The 14864-nt window shown below is 41.4% G+C and overlaps 1 protein-coding gene across 8 annotated transcripts in view; it reads right to left on the bottom strand.

Moving 5' to 3' along the window:
- The window catches only part of GPR19 (G protein-coupled receptor 19), a 67234-nt gene that overhangs the window by 49852 nt on the left and 2518 nt on the right, over positions 1 to 14864 (bottom strand). For 7 of the 8 annotated variants that reach the window (XR_004317106.1, XM_032472974.1, XM_014565531.2 and 4 more), the window contains exon 3: positions 5217 to 5373. The exons of the other annotated variant lie outside the window; for it this stretch is intronic. The gene's annotated coding sequence lies outside the window, so the exon portion shown is untranslated. The remainder of the gene's footprint in view (positions 1 to 5216; positions 5374 to 14864) is intronic. 8 annotated transcript variants of the gene reach the window in all.

Genomic DNA, 14864 nt, shown 5'->3' with positions numbered 1-14864 from the left:
GATCTTTCAAATTTTGAAGAAAATGATTTGGCCAGGGAATCTGCATCTCACCAAACTCAATTTAACTTATTACAACAAACACTTTTTGAATAGCTGCTGTGTGCTCACTGAGTCAGAGGCAGATGTCAAGGGGTGGGGGGTGGTAAATGCTCAGTTTCATTTCCAAGCTCTGATTTCAGTATCAACATCTCAGTCGTGCAACTGGAAGAGGAAAGAGGTGTGGAGGCAAAGACCAGACTCACTACACTCAAAGCAAAGAGCTGTGCACTAGATGCAATTTATAGCTATTTGAAAAGAACGTGAAAGACTCACTAAGAACCAAGTATCAGCACCAAACAGGGAGTTACTAAAAACTTCCGCTTTTCAGAAGCATTTACATTCTGTCTCACATCAAGTTCACATCAACACTCTGGGTAAATTTTGATCTGCACTACTGTCTTCAGTCAGGGTTTTCCAAGAAAGCAACCTTCAAGTTCATGGAGCAGAAGTTAGATTTGAATTTGCATTAACATGTATTTTTATGGACAAATTATGCAACTATGTACGTGGTCCGATGTGATTGAAAATACGGTTGAACACGTTTGTGCATATGTTTCGCATGGTTAATATGTATTTTAGTGCTGTATATTTTTAGACGTTTTCTAAGTTAAAATGCTACTGCTATCATTTCTCAGTGCTTTTTATTTTAATCCTCTCAGCAATGACTGACCCAAATCACCTACATCAGCAATTTTCAACCTCATTTTCAGAGTCAGATGTGACAAACATGTTCCTCCACGTGACACACTCCTACAGACACATCCAGAGTTATGTGCAACTCCAGGAGCTCAGCCTATAATCTTCAGCTAAGAAGTCATGCTGAAAAGAAAATAATTATGTAGAAGTCCTTAAATTTATTCTAATTAGTTTTAAAAAAATGAACCACTGGCAAACTTTGGTACTTCATTAGCAAGAACTTGTCTGCAACAGACATCCTTTGTTTGGGACACATTTTGATACGCTGGTTGATAAGCACTGCCCTGCTATACCGTTAAGTGTACACCTGAAATCTGAATCCTTCAAGGCTAAGGGTGCCTGACACATAGAACTAGGGGAAAGGTAATAGAGAGAAACATGGCTATTCTCCACACAGGGCACTGGTGGGATACAAGAAACCTGTCAAAAACATCTACTAAAGAGCATTTTCTCTGAAAGTAACTCATTTCCTATCTATGCTCTTTAAAGCCACTGACATCCCAGGAAGATGTAGAAGAAAACAACTCTAAGCACATTTTAAATATGAAGAGGCTACATTATCTCAAACATAACAGATGGTTGAGAGCACGGGCTCTTAGAATAGTGGTTCAGAGGTAACTTTGCCTCCCAGGGGGCATTTGGCAACGTCGGGAGACATTCCTGGTTGTCAAAACTGGGGGAGGAGAGTGTTGATGTCCGGCAGGTAGAGGCCAGGGATGCTGCTAAACATTCTGCAATAAAGAGGACAGGGCTCCCTGCTCACCCACCCAACAGAGAATTATCTGGTCCAAGATACCAACAGTGCTGAGGCTGAAACCCTGCTCTCAAGCCAACTTGCCTGGGTTTCAAATCACTTACTACCTGTACAAGTTACTTAACATATTTGTCCACACTGAGTGTCTTTGCCAAAATAACGATAATAGCAGTACCCACCCTTATTCATTTGTTCTGAGAATAAAATGACACAAGAAAGGAGCTAAGAACAATATCTAGAACAAAGCAAGTACTTAACAAATGTTTACTTTCATTACCATGATATGCATTGGAAAAGACTGAGAATACACCAAAATTTTAACATAAATTGTTTCTAGATGGCCAGATCATGACTGATTTTTATTTTCATTACATCTTTATACTTCTTTATATTTTCCAAATTTTCTAGAACTCTATTTGTATTAATCTAATATCCAAAAACATATTTCCTGTGCTCATTGTCCCTCTTCTTTTACCCTCTTTCATTCCTAACCTCCAAGCTGAAAGCATTCTTGGCAAGGCCTCTCTTTCAGAGGAACCTCTCTACTTTCTCTCTGCTCTATCTTGTCCAGTTTGGCTGGTAGAGAGAACTGCCCCCTTTCAGTGCTGAGATTTCAGAGGGAAAAGGAGGAGACCCAGTGCGGCTTCCAGACCCAAGCCCCTGTGCGCACTAGCCCTGCTTGTCTGAGAAGGCCGGGATGCGTGCGGTGGGCAGGCAGCACTGGCTGGGCTGTACTTTTCCAGCAGGGCTATTTCTTTTCCACAACTCACTCACTCCAGGTCACGCTGGAGGTCAGGAGGATGACTATATAGGATTCAAGGACCCACATCTTGTACACAAACCCCACTCTTCTGCTCCTTAATGACTTAATCAGATGGAAAAAGAACAGAATAAACAAGGTCCTACTGTCTAGCACAGGGAACCAAAGTCAATACCTTGTAATCACCTAAAATGGAAAAGAATCTGAAAAAGAATATATATATGTATAACTGAATCACTTAGCTCTACACCAGAAACTAACACAACATCGTAAATCATCCATACTTCAATAAAATAAAGTTGTATTTGTGTATATGATCAGAAGGGATGACTATTTTAAGTCTAGTTAGCCTGCTAATTTAAATCCAAATCCTTTCCAGATGCCCTGAGACATCTTTTGCACTCAGGTCCTAACTGCCATGGTATGGGAAAGGCCGTCCGGCTCACCCCACTCTGACTCTGAAGATCCCATGGTTCTCCAGGGAAGAGTCCTGTAGTCCTCTGAGCTCTCGGTGCAGTGTTCTGGGGACTAGGAGGCAAAGCTGATGAGAAGAGGACTGCCTGGGGCAGGAATTGACCCTCTCAAAAGACACTCACTCCCAACCCAAGGTGAACTAATTCAACATTGGGAGATAGTGCCCAGCAAAACATCAGAAGAAAATGAGACTGTTAGGAGTGCCTCCATCTAGATGTAAATAAAAATATCAGGGGAACGTCACTCTAAATATAAATACAGTGTCAGGGGGATTGGTGATCCCCAGGAAAGAATTTATGGATCCTTCTTGAACGCTAGCTTGGTCCTGCACCAGGGTCAGTCTGAGTAGCATGTGTAAATTTCAGATGCAATTGTGACTGCTGCCAAGTTGTCTCCTGCTACACTTTTACCTCCTCACCATCCTCCCCATAACCGCATGCAGAACAAAACAGGCATGGGCCCCCGAATCGCCTCTAGCAGACTGCTGTCGGAATTTTGAGTCTTCCCATTCTCCATTCGCAAGTATATACTGAGATCATACCATGAACAGGCCTGGTGCTAAGTGCTAGACATCCAGGGATGGAAGAATAGGGTTCCTAATTCCAGAAGCCGACCTCTGACAGCCTCCATAGTGTAAAGTGTGCCTGTCCCAGGGAAATGCACATTTCCGCAGGGACTGAAGGCGTAATCTAAGAACTAAAATTCAATACTGCAGGGGACACCTTCCTCTCAAAGTGTTCATCAGTGAAACTCTGAAGGGAAGCACATCATTTAGTGAGGAATTTCACAAATTTTGGATTCCTACCCTTTTCTTCCTCTTTTATCTGTTACCTAGTAACTTCTCTAAGTTTTCCCACAGTATGTAAGAATGAGATCAGTCATCCTTTATTGCCAAGGGCCAGAAGAGAAATTACACAGACCAAAAGGAGGTAATCCTTGTATCTCAAATTTCCTGAAGTTAAAAAAAAAATTCCTTTTTCCCTTAAAAACCTAAAATAATCTGCAAAGAGAGATCTATTCCCTATTTTAAAGTATGATATTATTTTAAAGCAATAAATCTAGTCAGTTTGATGACATATTTGTGTTTATAATTTTAGAAGTTTTTAACCTATTTATTTTATTTTGAAAGCCAGGTAAGTACCATTAAAGATAATATGCTTAGGCTGGTCTTGTTACTAGGTCCTGAGGAATGAAGAATGTTTCTAGTTTTGATTAAAAAAAAATCAACCATGGTGTAATTCTAGATTTCTTTTTTCCTTTTAGACATCCTTTGGTCACCGTAGCAACACAGTGTTTTACTACCAGGTATCTATACAGCACAAGAAGAAGAGAAGAACAAGCAATTACTGGGTTATTTGAGGGTACAGAATATGACCATTGGGATAATTTAAGATTAAATATAGATTTCACTGGGGATCTGTCTGAGACAGGCAAGCTGATTCAATGTTCTAGTAGCGTCAGCTGAACAAAATTTGTAGCCAAATCAATCGTTGACATCATCAGGGAAGCAGCTCAGTGGTTCAGTGGTTAAGATCATGGACTCTGGGGTCAGGTTTCTTGAGTCCAAATCCTGTTTCTACTATTTGCTAGCTGTGTGACCTTGGAAAGTTCCCTAACTTCCCTGTGCCTTAGTTTCTTCATCTCCAAAATGTAGCCACCAATAATAACTCCTTCAGAGGGTAACTATGAGGATTAAGTAACTGATTGTGCTTAGAATGATGCCTTGCACATAACAAGAGCTGTATAAGTATTTGTTAAGTAACAAAATAAAATGTAAATTTGCTAGCTCCTCTCTTTGTGCTGGGTAGAAATGGTCAAAGATATCAAGATTTGCGTGCATGACAGATTCTTTAAGCCTGGAACTTTGGAAGATTCTTATGAGAACTTCCTGGCAGGCTTCTTGGTATCTATTCTGTAAGATATGAAATTCGGTGGATATGGGATTTTGTGGCAGTCTACTGTCTCTAAACGGGAGCTGCAAAGGGAGCTGCAAACAATCACAAGCACTCCTGGTATCAGGAACATCAGAAGGAAGACGATCACAGAGCACAAAGAAACAGCATGCCTGCCCACTCAGGCTCCCTAAGCCACTGCCAGCAACCTCTGGGAACATGGGCCAGGGTAAGCAGCTGAAAAAGGATGAAACAGAATTTTATTGCAGTGACAATGAAATCTGGTTGGTTTCAGTAATATTATTATTTTTTCCTCTTTTTAGGATTCAAAGGAAAAAATCCTTTTCATCAATGAGTGCTTTATTTTATTAACTATCACTGTACACAATTTCTGTCTCATTTTTCTTCAACAGGCAGTTACTGTGGTGAATTATTCATTTTACAGAACTACCTAAGCATCTTTTCTGGACCTGTGACAAATCTAAAGCCCCTCAGCAGCATCTGAGCCAGGACAAAATCTCCAAATTGCCTGGAAAATAGAAGGTACTATGTCCTCTGAGCCAAATTTCAGTCACGATACCGCGGGATCTCAAGCACATACCTTCATCCGGAGTTGATTTCAGAGATGGTCTCCTTGGGTCTTCTTGGTCAGGAGCAGCCCTTGCAGAGGAGTTTGGAGAATGCCATAAACCAGCAGGGAAGCTTGGGAACACATTCATCTCTGTCCTCTGCCTTCCCCTTGGCTCAGAGCCTGCTTCCTGGTAGGAAGACAAGATGACGCTGTGCAGAGTTGACTGTTAAACCATCTTCCCGCCCCCAGCCCTACTCTCCTGGCACCCCTCCCTCCTTCTTTCCAAGGCTCTGGAATGTGTCACATGGGAAATGGATCATGTGGCTCAAAGGGAGAGCGTGGCCGGCTTCTCTCTCCCTTCCCCCACTTTTCCTTTCAGGAGCACAGCAGCAGAAATCTCCTGATTGGCTCCGACCAAAAATCTCCATATGAAAAGGGGAAGACTCAAACACCCAAACCTCCAGCCTTCTCCAATTTCTTTTAAAATTTTTTTTCATCTGAACATTTTATCCTGGGCATTCCGAATTACTTGGAAGAGAAGGAAAGGATGCTTTCTCCCCAGGCCCTCTCTTTCTTTCTTTCTTTCTTTCTTTCTTTCACGTCAGTACCCTAACGTGGCAAGGTGTTCCCTAACCTCTGCCAACCCCCATCTCCCTTGGCACATCTGAGACAATCAAGTGTTCAGCACCACGGACAGCATTACACCCCCTTCAGTGCTCATTAAAGCCATCTGTGTATTTCACTTTCAGGTGAATAAAAATATTTTAAAAATATTTCCCTGAGGTCTTGTGTCACAACAGGCTCCAACTTCCTCTACTATCAACTTACTGTAACCTTATAAATACAAATATAATTTTTACGTATCGTCAGGCCTAAATAAAGATAACCCCATGCCTATCTCCCCATCCCCATCCCACCATCCATATCCACCCTTTAAACATGCTCCATGTTTTGGGGGTGAGGAGGAATTCTTAGAACACAGTTTACTATATGCCCACATATCTACACTCACGGGCACAACCACAGAAACATGTAGGATTTCTTGAGTGTGCCTGTCCAGATGTCCTTAGCCCCATCCCTAGACCTCAGGAAGAGCTGAGTTAGAGGCAAGGAGGGAGCAGGACAGGAGCTGTTTTGTGCAGGGTCTACCCTGCTTCGCTGACGTCCCGGTTGCCATGGTGCTAGGTAACTGCCAAAGGGGATGATTTCTTTCAGAACCAGTCACCATGGGACCCTGCTGACTAAAGAAAGGAAGACAGAACAGGATTGAATTACCGAGGACGACTTTCAATTAGCATTTTCAGAGCCAAATTTACCTGATGGGCCCTTTCCTTACTGAATTGTTGCTGACCCTAAATTTTGAAAAGATTCTAGGAATTAGTACAGACACTGTGGTAACTCCCTCCACTCTCCATTGGTTCTTTCCTAAAAAATCTATTTAGGTGCAACCGGATGAAAATGCCAGATTCACAGGATGACTGTGGTGTGCCATTACAGAGCAGTGGGAAGAACACGGGAAACATATTTCTTTTCAGGTTGAGGCTTCTGAATTTTGTGAGGCCATTCATCTAACAGCCTTAATTGGGAGATACTTTAGAATAGTACCTGACTAGGAACAACCTGTAAATGCTTTACAATTTTATAGGAGAAAAGACAAATATTTTAAATGTGGCTTGCTGAATTATTTTAAATAAAAATAAATTTGATGAGCAAGGTCAATCCCTTAGACAGCATTTGGACTACCCTAAATTAGGAATTTAAGCTAGCGATACATTTGTCTCATTAAATGCACATATTACTGGTTGTTTCTAATTCAGAATCCTAAGCATGTCAATTCTGAATATTTATTTTTGGGGGAAGAAATGCTGACTTTCAGTGTGCAGGAATGCAAACTCTGTAAGAAAAGAGGTAGCACAGAGAAGCTGGAGTATAATTTCAACAAACTGAAGCTCCTTCCTGGCTCACCATCCACAGCTTAAGACATGTTTACTTCTTTTATTTTAGGAGAAGAATCAGGTTAATTCTAGTTTTTCTATATAAGCCTCATAGAGAAAGTCAACTCTGCTAATTCTAATACTTGCCACTTTCAGAAAATTCATGTATCAGGAAAGCTGGATGTGTGTCTGAAGAAATTCTTAAAGAGCCAGCTGGATGGTAGCTTAGATATCACCTTCTCTTCTCTTAGTGAATAATAACAATAACAATGGCAACAAAAACAACAAAACCAGCTAATATTTTATCATGTGCCAGGTATTTAGTACATGATGTCATTTAACCTTCCTATCAAACCACAAGACAGGTACTATTATTAACATTTCTGTTTTGCAGATGAAACTTAGTGAAGATAAGTAATGCGCCCCCAACCCGCGCCGCTCGTCAGTGTGGGAGCTCGGGTTTGGAACTATGTGATCCGACTCCAGTGCAGGCACACTGCACTGTACTATTCTGCATCATGAATAGTGGACTCAACTAAAATAACTTGTCGATTTAATGTGATTGATGTGATTCACTACTATGGGCCTTTGACAGAAGAAATAAAAAAGACTGCTTTAAATTATTTAAAACAAAACCAAAAAAAGACCAAATTATTCATTCTTTTTAGGAAGACTGCATGTGTACATCATAGCTTAATGATAAAATAATAAAAATGATTGTATAAGGAATCATAATCCAGAATATTATTGATGGCTATAAAATAGGTTATATAATAAATGAATTCTGTTAAAAATATTAAGTTGTAATCAACAGACTTATTCCTAGCCACTTGGAAGAAAAAAGAGACAGCTGTCTTTCATCCAAACCCATAAAACCCCATAATACTTATGTAATTGGGGCAATATTTTGAAAATGATTTATGTGATCTTCTTCTCCTCTGCCTGGGGAATCAGTTTGCCTTGGGGATAGGCAGTGTGGCACTGTTTGGAAGTTACAAAAGTAATGGAAAGAAAGAAGGAATTAATATTCAGCTTCTGAATTCAAAATAGGAGTGTGCAGCAAGAAAGCAGGCTTGAAATCCAAGCTACTGTTTTCAAAGCCACTCTCGAAATTCATTTATTTCTGACTTTACTTGTCATCAACCAAATATGGAAGACTCTGCTCAGGCTGTCTGATACCAGAGAGCAGGTCTTCAGACTGGGGCAAGCAAAAACTTTCCAGGGGGTCCCAGAGCATGCAGGCAGTTCTCTGGGAACTAATTTCTAGATCCTCAACTTCCACAAACTAATCTTCCTGAGAACTGGTGAAGTCAAGGTGGCATCTGGTTCTTAGTTCTCACCTGGTAGTTTTCCTTCCCTTCTATCATAGATTGGTGAACCTCTCACCCACCTCTACTCCAAATCCTACAACAGTGAATTGTCTGGATTTAAAAAGCTCCTGGGAACCAAGCAAAGACACAACTGGAAATATAGGGAATGCTACTGCAATACTAGTGAATGGGCTCCAATGACTGAGTAACACATCTTTTTAAAAAACAGGGGCTTTCCAATTGCTTTAAACAAAATTAAAAGCAAACCACTATCCAACTGTCCACTGGGAGATTTCCTAAAGTAGTTCTCTTAAAAGAAAGCTCTTTTCACAAGAGAATGCCAACTAATACATGCAGAATATAACAGAACACCATTTTTGCTGCTCCCAATGAAATAATTGATCAAAAACCTCAACAGGTATTCAAGTTGTTAATGAAAAGTTGTTTGGGAACAGGTTGTTTGTAGATTAAATTACAAACTGCAAAGGGAAATGTGTTCTTTTTCAATGGTTAGACTGGGAGACATCTCAACTAAGTGACCAAATTTAGCATCACTAACAGTGGGACAATTAGTGCCTAACATAAAGCAATGTAACCCACACAATATTACTAACAAAGTATTCTTTCTAAAAGTATTTAACCTGAGTCTAATCAAACCACTATACATACTTTAAAAAAAAAAGGCAGGGGTTGGAGAAACAAGTTAAAGACATCATGAGAAAAAAAATGTTAAAAAAAAATCATGACAAAATAATCAACCAAATTGAGAATACAGAATATTCTACAAGAGAACTAGTCTGGATTTACCAGAAAGCCGATACTGTGAAATAATGAGGGTGAGCTGTTACAGATTAAAGAGACTAAAGACAACCAATTGCAAAGCATGTAATTTGATGAGATGCTGACTGGGGAAGCAGAGGGAATTGGTATAAAATAACTCTAAAATATTTCGGGGAAAATTGGGGAAATCTGTATTGTGAACTGGATATTAGATGGTATAATGGAATTACTATTTTCATTAGGTGTGAGAAAGGAATTGTGGCTAATATGAGAATTTCCTTATTCTTCAGAGATGTCGAAGTATTAAGGATAAAGGGTTGAGGCGCATGCCAGTTACTCTCAAATGGTTCAACAAAAAAAACTATGTATGCATGTAATCAGAAAGGGAAAGTAAATACGGCAGAACATTAACAACTGGTGAATCTCAGTGAAGAGTGTATGCGTGTTTACCGTACTTACTTTCAACTTTGAATGAAAATGAAAAAGTATTAAGTTCTGCTGTATGGTTGAACAAGGTCATGCCACACGGAGAGTAAGTGTATCTCCCTCTCAGGCTCAGGTTCAGTGAGAAGGAGAGAGATGGAGAAAAAGCAGTCAGTTCCTGGGCCTGACCTCTTTCCAGACCAAAGTCAGATATGAGTGTATTCATTTCCTCTTGTGGCTCTTTCAAATTACCACAAACTTAGCGGCTTAAAACAACACAAATATGTTATCTTACAATACTGTAGGTTAGAGATCCAACCTGGGTCTTACTGGGCTTAGATCACAGTGATGGCAGAGCTGTGTTTCTTTCTGGAGGCTTCAGAGAGAGAATCTTATTTCCTTGCCTTTTCCAACCACCCACATTTCCTGACTAGCAGTCCCCCTTAACTCCATCTTCAAAACAGCTTTGTAGCCCTCTAACCATTTGTCCATAGTCTCATCTCACTTTGACCTATGACATACTGGAAAGTCATTAAATTGAGCCCACTCAAATAATCCAGATAATCTCTCCTCTCAAGGTCCTTAACTTAATCACATCAATGAAGTCCCTCTTGCCCAGTAAGGTAATCTATTCACAAGTTCTGGGTATTAGGGTATCTTTAGGGGCCCTTACTCTGCATACCACAGTAACCTCCATGTTGACAGGAGCACTCAGGGCAAGAGGTCTCCCCTTTGGGGACCACAGCCTAGGTCCCTCACACCTCATTCCCTGCGCTTTCCACGGATGTCTGGGCCAATGGCAAGTTTCCTACAGTGTACTCAGACATATAGAGCAGTCAACTATCCCAAGAGTTTCCTGTTTCCTTGAAGCATGGATGCTGAACTAACAGCCAGGGGGCCTGCGTGGCCAGGTGAGGTGACTCTATAGCAGGGGCCACGGGGAAGCAGAGTCCCCAAGGGCAGGCTGATACTCCCTGGGAGATTTGCCTGAAGCTAAAAATGGGCCATGAATTCACCAGCTGCAGGCTTCAGCATCACAGGCCAGCAGGTTCCCCAGTGATCAGGCCAGTAAGGGCTATCATGCCAGAAACCTGCCAGTGCACACACTCTAGGTCCAGAATGAGGCTCTTCTCACCAACTCCTCAAGGATGTGTAGGTTACCCCTCCCCACCTCCATACAAATGGATGCTACTTTCAGAGAAAATGACAGGATCTCCTTGGGAAGGCATTATGAAAGATGAAACATCTTTATCCAAAGGAGACTTTCATACTATTTAAAGGAAACATTTAAGTAACGAAATTGAACTATATCTTAAACTGAATTGAAAACGTAGTTGGGTTTTTTTTTCCTGTTACCTAATAGTTGTGGTGGTTTTTAAATGTCTACAAATTCTTTGATATGCCTCCCTTCAAATGGTGACACCTAATACTACTTTCCCTGAATGTGGGCCAGACTTATAATTTGTTTCCAATGAAGAGAATGTGGCAGAAGAGATTCTTGGTAACTTCTGAGGCTAGATCATTAGGACAGTTTCTGCCTGGCTCCCTCCCTCTTGGATTACTCATACTGGGGGAAACCAGCCACCATGTCATAAGGACACTCAAGCTGTCTTATGAAAGGGTCCATGTATGGAAAACAGAGGCCTCTCACCAGACAGCACCAACCATCAATCAGGTGACTGAGCCACCCTGGCAGCAGATCCTTCATCCCTAGTCAAGTGACTGCAGTCCAGACAACATCTTGACTGCCACTTTGTGAGAACCCAGGCCAGAAATGCCCAGCTAAGCTGCTCCCAAATTCCTGACCCACAGAAGCTATGAAATAATGTTTATTATTAAGTTCTTGCGTTTGGGGAAATTTTGTTATGTAGTAATAAATAACTTATACGCAGGTGAAAACTCTAGAAAACAATGAGACATACTTTTTCTTGGCATACTCGGGCTGTAGTGAGTTAAATAAGTGTCCCTACTGCGTATGTGTATGCTTCTGTTGTGGAAAGTATGTGGTTTTATTAGGCCAAGAACACGAGGAAGGGGAGAACACAATGGGCCACATTACAGCATTGTCTAAGGGGAAAAAAGAAAGCCACTGAGATGGAGGTAGATTTAGTATAAAGACTCAGAAGAACTGCAGGGAACTCAAGAACAGGAAGTGGCAGTTAGATCTAAGACGGAACCAGAAAGTGGTCAGAGCCAAGGCACCCACTGACTCCGTCTCTTTCTCTCTGAGGCTGCATGACCTATCGTCTCCTATTCTCTCTCTTCATTAGCTGTATTCACCTGCTTCCCTTTTGAGATCAGCTCAATCTGATTACTGACCCAAATTGGTGGCCTTGGCTCTGAAAGTTACATGAACTTACAAGTTCAATGCTCTCATCTAAATGACCCAGTCCCAAAAATAGAACTACCAGATGATCCAGCAATCCCATTTCTGGGTATATATCTAAAGGAAATGAAATCACTATCTAGCTGCACACCCATGTTCATTGAAGCACCATTCACAGTAGCCAAGATAGGAAAACAATCTAAATGTCCATCGTCAGATGAATGGATAATGAAAATCAGACACACACACACACGAGTATTATTCAGCCTTAAAAAAAAGGAAATCCTGCCATTTGTGACAACATGGAAGAACCTGGAGGACATTATATTAAGTGAAATAAGCCAGACAGAGAAAGACAAATATTGCATGATATCACTTATATGTGGAATCTGAAAAAGTTGAATTCATAGTAACAATGAGTAGAATGGTGGTTACCGGGGCTGGGGATTTGGGGGAAATGGGGAGATACTGATCAAAGGGCACTAACTTTCAATTACAGAATAAATAAGTTCTGGAGACCAAATGTACATACACATGGTGACTATAGTTAATGATGTTTTGTATACTTGAAGTTTGTTGAGAGATTTCAAGCATTCTCACCACACACACACCAAAAAAATGTGAGATGGGTTTGTTACTTAGCTAGATTGTGGTAATCATCTCACAATGTATACATATAAGACTTCACATTGTACACCTTAAATATATACAATTTTTACTTATCAATCACACTTCAGTAAAACTGGGGGAGAAAACATATAACTCAGTCTCTCAACGTTTTGATCAAAATTCTAAGGAGGCAGAGTCTCAGGTCAGATACAGAGCCGGATCCAGTCAGCTGTAGGCACTGGGATGCAGAAGAGTTCCTGTACAACCCCTCCAGGACTCTCTGACAAACTGGCAAATTGTATAAAGGGGAAGGGGGAGAGGAGAGGGAGGAAATGACTGGCATCTGAGTGTGTGTGTATATGTTTTTAAAATTCCATAAATTCTCTACTGGTGAGCCTGCCAACAGCCACAATACCTATGGCCTCCATCTCACCTCCATTTTAACCACCCACCTGAATATGCACACCCTTCACCCAGCCTGTAGTTCTCCACCATGTACACCATGCTGTTTCACGCCTCCACAGCTTAGACCTGACAGTTTCCTCTGCTTTGTCCACCCGGGGAACACCCATTCCTCTCTCAAACACTGCTGGCTTTCACCTTCTCTGAGGTTCTAAGTCTCTCTTATTCCCACCCCACCCCCCAAAATAAATTCCTCACACCTTCTTTTTCACTATAGTCCTCCTTTAATTTTCACACACGTTACTTCTATTACTGCATACATTACACTGCATTGTGTTCATAGACTCTTATAGGGACGAACATCATCCAACTTGTCTTTAGACCTCTAGGATCTAAAAAACAAAGTAGGTTCTCAACAGTACTGTTCCAGCACAATGAACAAGCATGACTTTTGGGACTAACTTAAAGCAACTTAATTTTTACTTCCTACTGTCCCTATGAAATACACTCTCTCAGGGCTGGTTCTCCTCCCATCCTTGAATGAAGCTTGAGCAGTCCTGTCCCATTTTCTGGTCACTTTCAGTTAAGAAAAGTTAGTAATTAGAATATCCAGCATCATAGTCGAAATCTGCCCCTTGACCTACAGTGTAGGTGTGCCCCCTGCCCCCAGTTTGCACCTGCTGTAGACAGGGAAGCATACATTTAGGGAAAGAGTGGGCCACTTCCCTCTTTCCCCGACTCATTTGTCTATTCATTTGGCTCTCCAACAACTCCTTTCAAACATCCTCTTCAAAACCCATTGCCTGTCTTCATCTTGACTCTTTCATGCTCTTGATGTGGGTGAGGGCCTAAGAGAAGTAATCAGTTCTCACCCTCATACATTTTGTTAAAGTCCCGTAGAATGGTGTCTCTGGTATTTCTTGTCACAGGATCTCAGGGAGCACTCCTATTTTGGCCTACTTTTTTAATAGCTTAACCACACTGTCACCATTTGGGATTCTTCTATTTCTAACTTTCCGCATGCTTTTCTCCTCACCCCAAGTTTCCTTTCCTTCTACCCAATTCCACCCCTTATGCATAATCTATTCACCCACTTCATAACCTCGAGTTACTGACCCCTGCATAGTCTCCGAATCCCTTGTCTCTTTACCTAGGCAACAGTGCTTAGCCATCTCACCAAGTCTTGCTAGGCACTAGACAAACTAATGTGTTTCTCAAGAAAAGGGACCTGATGAAAGACAGTTTCCCTTATGTGACAGAAGATATTCCTGGCCATCAATGCTACATTTGGCTTTTGGGATCAGTGACTGAAGTAGTATGGTGGTTTCATCTTCTGAGCTACTTCTATCCCTAGAAACCAGAGTTGTCCAACAAGAAAGTACCTTGTCTCTTAGAAGCTTGAATTCCTGACCTAGACATGCCATTCCTCCTACTCCAAGTGATTCTCTATTTACTGAAAGGCTATAAAAACAGGCTTGATCCTCCTGCTTCTCATCCATTACTACTGACAGAACCACTCTGTAGTCAGAGCAGCCACATTAACCCTGCGAGGCTATGGGAAGAGGCTTCCTTTCAATGGCCTTTCGCACATGCACCCTCTCACTGGAGAAAACTCACATACATACACATCAACGATGTTTTGATGCGCCTCCCCAACCAGTGGGGCAGTCAGTAGTAAAAGCCCCCCCACCCCTCTACTGCCATCTGCCATGCTCACAGCCCAAGACTCATGAGGTGGTAAAGCAATAAAGACATCACCATCTGAGTCATGTGTGATAGATCAAAGGCCCACTTTAGGAGGCTCAGTCCTCCATCTTTCCAGTAAATCCTGTATATTCCTCGGGTCTATACTAATGACCTCATCACTGACCTTTCCCAAATCAGGATGCTGGCC

Source organism: Camelus ferus, chromosome 34 (genome assembly GCF_009834535.1).
Source record: "Camelus ferus isolate YT-003-E chromosome 34, BCGSAC_Cfer_1.0, whole genome shotgun sequence".
Classification (NCBI taxonomy): Eukaryota; Metazoa; Chordata; class Mammalia; order Artiodactyla; family Camelidae; genus Camelus; species Camelus ferus.
The sequence above is the reverse complement of the archived record's forward strand: the minus strand, read 5'-3'. Positions and strand labels throughout refer to the sequence as shown.